Consider the following 7,500-nt stretch of genomic DNA (forward strand, 5'->3'; position numbering starts at 1 on the left):
GGTGGTGGTGGTGGTGGTGGCAGGTGGTGGTGGTGGTGGTGGCAGTGGTGGTGGCAGTGGTGTTGCAGTGTGTGGTGGTGGTGGTGGTGGTGGTGGTGGTGGTGGTGGTGGCAGGTGGTGGTGGTGGTGGCAGGCAGCAGTGGTGGTGGTGCAGCAGTTGGTGGTGTGGTGGTGCAGTGGTGGTGGTGGTGGCAGCAGTGGTGGTGCAGCAGCAGTGGTGGCAGTGTGTGGTGCAGGTGGTGGCAGTGGTGGTGCAGTGGTGGTGGTTGGTGGTGGTGGTGGTGGTGGTGGTGTGGCAGGTGGTGGTGGCAGTGGCAGCAGTGGTGGTGACAGTGGTGGTGGTGGTGGCAGCAGTGCAGGTGGTGGCAGCAGCGGTGGTGGCGGTGGTGGCAGCAGGTGGTGGCGTTGGTGGTGGTGGTGGCAGGTGGTGACGGTGGTGCAGCAGGTGGTGGTGGTGGTGGCAGTGGCAGCAGCAGCAGCAGCAGTGGTGGTGCAGCAGCAGTGGCAGCAGCAGCAGTGGTGGTGGTGGTGGTGGCAGTGGCAGCAGTGGTGGTGGTAGTGGTAGTGGTGGTGGCAGTGGCAGTGGTGGTAGCAGTAGTAGTATAATAACAGCAGCAGCAGCAAAATAGGAGAAAGGATGTTAGAAATGGAAAACAGAAAACTAAGCAACATGAAATACAAAAAGATAAAGAAAAATACAAAAATTACAGAGAGAGAAACTACACCAGCTTCATCTCCCTCCTCCTCCTCCTCCTCCTCCTCCTCCTCCCATGACTAATGAAGAAAAGAAACAGGTAAGCACGGATTCATAAACAGGTGTCAATCAGTCGTCGTCACCACCACCACCACCACCACCACCACCACCACCAGGGAGAGTAAGAGGAGGGCAACATGACAGAGGAGAGAAAATGAAGGGTAGAAAAGAGAGGGAGTTGTAAGAAGGTAATAAAGAAGAGTTGGGCATGAGAGAATGAGGAAATGATGCTGGAGGAGGAGGAGGAGGAGGAGATGGTGGTTTGTAGTGATGATATGCCAACACACTCTTCCTCCTGACCAAACATACTCCTACTCCTACTCCTATTCCTCCTCCTCCTCCTCCTCCTCCTCCTCCTCCTTGTTAGTGGAAGATAATAGCAAGTGTTGGCGTAAGCATCTAATTTTTCCTCCTCACACACACACACACACACACACACACACACACACACACACACACACACACACACAGAAAAGCACGCACGCACGCGCACGCCATCACAGCTCACCGCACATCGTAACCACACCCACTGCAGGAGGAGGAGGAGAAGGAGGAGGAGGAGGAGGAGATGAAAAAAATTTAAAAATGAAGACGACGATGACAAACCGCAAATATAAATGACAGAGAGAGAGAGAGAGAGAGAGAGAGAGAGAGAGAGAGAGAGAGAGAGAGAGAGAGAGAGAGAGAAACTACAAATATCAAATAAAAGTAGTAATGCAAATAAACACATGCAATAATAATAATAATAATAATAATAATAATTATATTATTATTATTATTATCATTATTATTATTATTATTATTACCAACACCATTCTTATCCAACATCCTTTATTCTATCAGTCCAGGATCTTAACGAGAAAGCGATCCAGGAGGAGGATCAACACCTCTATACTGAAGAAAATTGGATTTTCTTAAAGGGGTTTGGAAAGAGAATTCGATTCCTTATAACTGGTACTGTGGTGTCTTTGTTGTGGTGTTTGGCAGAATTGTCTTAGGAGTGTTTGATCCTTCTGGTGTAGGATTGAGTGATATATAGCGGGTTTGTGAGGTGTATGCTGCTAAATCATTATCATATTGATCTTTTTTTTTTCGTGTGGTGGTGGTGGTGGTGGTGATGATGATATGTGGTGATAATTATGCATTTGTTAATGACAAATGAAATATTAATGGTGGTGGTGGTAGTAGTAGTAGTAGTAGTAGTAGTAGTAGTAGTAGTAGTAGTAGTAGTAGTAGTAGTAGTAGTTGCAGTAACAGAAGCAGCAGTAGTAGTGATGGCGAAAGGAACCCCAATAATCAGACGAAATAAAGACAAGTAACAAAAATCAAATTTTTATCAACCGTGAAATAAGAATAGATAAAATAAGAATAAAACAAGCACACACACACACACACACACACAACCGCGTAGTGTAGTGATTAGCACGCTCGGTTCACAACCGAGAGGGTCCAGGTTCGTGTCCCGGGAAGCGGCGAGGCAAATGGGCAAGCCTCTTAATGTGTAGGGTCTGTTCACCTAGCAGTAAATAGGTACGGGATGTAACTGGAGGAGTTGTGGCCTCGCTTTCCCGGTGTGTGGAGTGTGTTGTGGTCTCAGTCCTACCCGAAGATCGGTCTATGAGCTCTGAGCTCGCTCCGTAATGGGGAAAACTGGCTGGGTGACCAGCAGACGACGACTGAGGTGAATTACACACACACACACACACACACACACACCTGGCTATTACCCCGTCACACCCCACCCGCACCATCACCCTCATCACCACGCCATCCACAGCACCACCACACACCTGGCGGGCGGCGGGTGGGTGGCGGCAACGAACAGGTGGACAGGTGGAGCATTAGAGTGCAGAGTACCTGACACTACCCCAGCCTTACCACACCTGCGTGACCCGCCTGCCAACACCTGACGCGGCTGAGGTGTGCACTAATGACTCTCGGCCAGGTGTGGAGGTAGGCTGGGCAAGTGTGTGTGTGTGATTGGTGGACAGGTGAGATTGGTTTGCTAGGTAAGCCAATGAGAAGAGAGGCATGGTGGTGGTGGTGGTAATGGTGGTGGCAAGATGGCGTAGTGATGGTGATAGTGTTATGGAATTATTGATAGTGTTAGTGGTGATAAGGAGAGATAGTGAGTTAAGGTATCCAGAGAACGTTAAGAATAAGAAAAATTGGTCAGGGAGGGAGGGAGGGAGGGAGAGAAAAAAAAGGAAGGAAAGAAGGAAGAAGGAGGAAAGGAAGGAAGTAAATAAACAAAATTTAACCATAAACGAAGGGAGAATTGAAGGAAAGAAAGAAGTAAAGAGGGAAAGTAAATACAAAATGAAGGAAGAAAAGAAGGAGGAAACGTAAATATGAAACGAAGAGAACATTAAAAACAATAGGGAAAATTCGCTAAAGAAAGGGAAACACGGAAAGGACAACAAACATAAGAAACCACTACTCACTAATCATCTTCCTTTCCTCCCTCCCTTCCTTTCTTCGTTTCTTTCCCTTCCTTCCTTCGTTCCTTCATTCCTGCAGGACTCCCACGGACATATGCAGCATCCGCCATCAAAGACTCGATCTGAAGTCCCAAAGTCATTAATTCACGGAGATAAACAGACAGATAGATAAATAGGCAGATAAACAGATAAGACAGACAGAGAGAGACAGACAATGATAGATGCACAGCCAAATAAACAAATATATAGATAAGTAAATGGGTACTTGACAGATATAGTATAAGGGTTTCCACACCATTGAGACAGTAATCCTAGTAAACCATTAACTAGAACCTAACCAGTGACACCCAAACATTTGTACACCAAACTATTCCATACGAAGACTGAAGCTCTTAAATATACATCCCTTGGAGAGGCGTGGGTTAACAGGGGGATTTGATCTGACAGAGAGACTTCAATTAACTGTTATAGGGGATGTAACAAGGGTGACATCAGCATAATTCTCAATAGGACAAGAAATTATGGGGTTAAAGTTTGATAACGTTAAATTCAACCTTTTTTCAATACCAGGACGTGTTTTCATATTCATTCTGGTTACAATTTGGTGATTTTATACAGCTTCAGAAACATAGGTTGGGATTGAAATTGTAAAGACTGGCCATTAATCTTCTGACCATAGACCCTTTCTAATGCACATAAAATCGTCTAATCATACCCAAAAAATCAGGGTAAAAAATGCGTCTCAGTATTGAAGGGGTTGAAAAGGAGATAGGCAGGAAATGGCACTCGAATAGATCAATGGTTCAGTAATCAAGTTATTAGAGCTAGAGTCATTACCGGGCGTTAAAAGGCTAGACAAATTAATGGATGAGATTAGCAGGTGAGACAAGGACAGGTTAATGGATGAGATTGGTTCAAACAAGGACAGGTTAATGGATGAGATAGCCAGGTGAGACAAGGACAGGTTAACGGATGAGATTGGCAGGTGAGACAAGGACAGGTTAATGGATGAGATTGGCAGGTGAAACAAGGACAGGTTAATGGATGAGATTAGCAGGTGAAACAAGGTAGGCATACTTCACACTGACAATTGTAGGCACGTGTCTTCGCAGCTTCCCTTGACTCGTTGTGTTCGTGTACAAGACAATCATCCCAGCACCAATTCCAAGAACGTCCCTTTTCACATCACTTCAGCCGACACCCGACACCCCCCAGCTCTCACCGACCAAACAGGGCTTACAGTTACAGCAATGTGTACACTAGAAACAGCCTCGCATTGTCTGGGTATCAATTCTGTCTCTCTGTCTCTCTCTCTCTCTCTCTCTCTCTCTCTCTCTCTCTCTCTCTCTCTCAATGACATCAAAATTTCCTTCATGAATTGTGCACTAACACTCTCTAACACTCTTCATCGTCAATACTGCCTTATTACTTCAACATTTTGGCGCCACTTTACACCACCACCACCACCACTACAGCCTTCTAACCACAAGCTCCCTAAACTTGACTAATCTCACGAGGCAACTTGGTAACTGATACTGAGATAACTTTCACCAGAGCCACCAGAACTCCAGCATCACACGTCATGAACAGCAGAACATCGGGGCAAGAGAAAGTGAAAATCAGTTAGCAGAAGCTCGGTGGAGAAAAAAATCGGTTCTCAATAGAGGTGAAAAGGTCAGGCGAGTTAATAGGACGTTTTTTTTTTAAGAGATCATGCACATTAATGGATAAGGATAGCTGGCACAAAGAGGAGGAGCCGTCACGTGTTGGTTCATTATCCTCCTGTTGCTTCACTTGTCTTATGTCTAAACTTCAAGCAAGACAGCTAAAGTGATACCCACCGTGACAACACTAAAGAAATACAAGTAAATCTCAAGACAAGGAGTATACCATAGCTAATTCCTACAGCTTCACTTGTCTTCTAATGTCTAAGCTTTAAAGAGGACACAGCTGAACCAATATTCATACAATCCCCACACTGAAGCAACACTCAGATAACAACTAACTAATTCCTACAGCTTCACTTGTCTTCTAATGTCTAAGCTTCAAACAAGACACAGCTGAAGCAACACTCACGCAAACCCACACCGTGACACAACACTTACAAGAAATAAGATGTATAAACTTCAAAACTGACTCCTACAGCTTCACTTCAGCTTCACTTATATTCCAATGTCTAAGCTTCAAACAAGACAGCTGAAGCAACACACACAGACCCACACCGTGACACAACACTTAGAAAAAACACGACAAATGAGCCTCAACAGACAAGGAGTATGTGAAAACTACTTCCACTGCGGTCCTCAAGGTGGCTAACTCATGAGAACGCTAAAATAATGTAATCCGCAAGAGCAAGAAGTCATCAGGCTTACACGCTGCAGTCCTCACATATATCAAACTTACCAATTTCCACCTCTCATCCCCATCCATAAATTTGTCTAATCTTGGTGGCGGGGGGAAGGGAGAGGCCGCCATGGAGATTAGGGAAGGCGCCACAACACTGCCCTACGTCTGTGATCGCATCTGAAGCACATCTAGCCACACCTACACAGTTTTCAAGACTCTGTAGTTGTTGTGGCAAGGTATTTATTACACTTGAAAGACAACACAACACTGCCCTGCCTCTGTGGTCCGTATCTGAAGCACATCTAGCCATACCTAACTAAACAACTTTCAATGGACTCTAGTTGTTGTGGCGAGGTCTTTACAGTATTACCAGCAGGAACACTTGAAAGACAACACTGCATTGCGTCTGTGGCCCATATCTGAAGCACCTTTGAAAGTACTTATGGAAAAAAAAAAAAAAAAAAATCCACAACATTGAAGACTAGTTGTTGTGGCAAGGTCTTTGAATCATCACCAGGAGGGACACCATCATAAACCTTTGCTAATTGTCTGTGGGCCTTGAAAATAGTCGAATTAAGAGAAAAAATAGGCAACTCTCAAAAGACTAGTTGTTGTGGCAAGGTCTTTACATCATCACCAGTAAGGACACCATCACAAACCTTTGCTAATCATTCCTGTAGGTCTTCAAACTAAGATAGGAGCAAGATACGCAACTTTCAAAAGGCTCTGCTTGTCGTTATCATCAGCAAGGACAATATAAAAAAATCTTTGCTAATAATTTCTGTGCGCCTTGAAAATACTGTCGTGATAAGAGCAGAGCATTCTTTAATCAACACTAACCTCTCTTTCTCTCCTTCACATTAATCAGCTGTACACTAAAATTCTATGACCGTTTACTTGCAATGAACGCCGCTCTATTCAACCAATTGCCATCCTTCAAATAAACGTGAAAATAAACATTGAATTCCAGAGATCACCAATAACACTTCCCTGGCAAAGTCACTGAGAAACGTAACCTTTGTTCTAAATCCTAAAAGTGACGACTATTTACTAGCAATTAACACCGCCTTAACCAAATACCATTCTTGAAATAAAATTAGCTATAACTTTGAAATAAACCTTTAATTTCACAGATAACCAATAACACTTCCCTGCTAATGTCACAAAGAGCGTTACCTTTGCCAAGATACTCACCCTGGCAAGCACACTGACAAACCCCGCTGACCAAGGAGCAGGACAGCAGCGTGACCCAACCACCACCACCATAACCAACACACTGCTGACTCGTGAGCGGAAATGCCCTTCACACACACACACACACACACACACATACGAATACAGTACACCAAGTCGCTCTTTCACACACATCCACCATAAAAACACATACCTTTGTTACCTTTTTATAATGTAAGACGGGGAAACTCTGGCCAAGGAAAACAAAAAAGGTCAAACAATACGGAAGCAATGCAAGACTTACCAGAATGATGCTACGTGAACCCTAGCTCGACCAATGAACTCGAAGCACTTGAATCCTTGAAGCAAGCGTTACAGAAGCACCAACAGACTGACTTCAGATACAGCGGCCATAATGAACTCTGCTATAAAGCTTTCTAAGTCTTTACCTCTTGTTATTTCCTTTGTTTCTCTTCTTTATGATTGTATGATGTTGCTGATGGGGAAAGACAATAACGAAAATAGTAACAATAACAACAACAACAACAACAACAACAACTACTACTACTACTACTACTACTACTACAACAACAACGATTACTAGTACTACTACTACTACTACTACTACTACTACTACTACTACTACTACTACTACAACAACAACTACTATTACTGCAACTACTACAACAACAAGTACTACAACTACAAACAACAACAATATCTGATGCTACTACTACTACTACTACTACTACTACTGCTGCTGCTTTACTTAGATTATACGAGTTT

The sequence above is a fragment of the Portunus trituberculatus genome, chromosome 9, assembly GCF_017591435.1.
Source record: "Portunus trituberculatus isolate SZX2019 chromosome 9, ASM1759143v1, whole genome shotgun sequence".
In the NCBI taxonomy this organism is placed as follows: Eukaryota; Metazoa; Arthropoda; class Malacostraca; order Decapoda; family Portunidae; genus Portunus; species Portunus trituberculatus.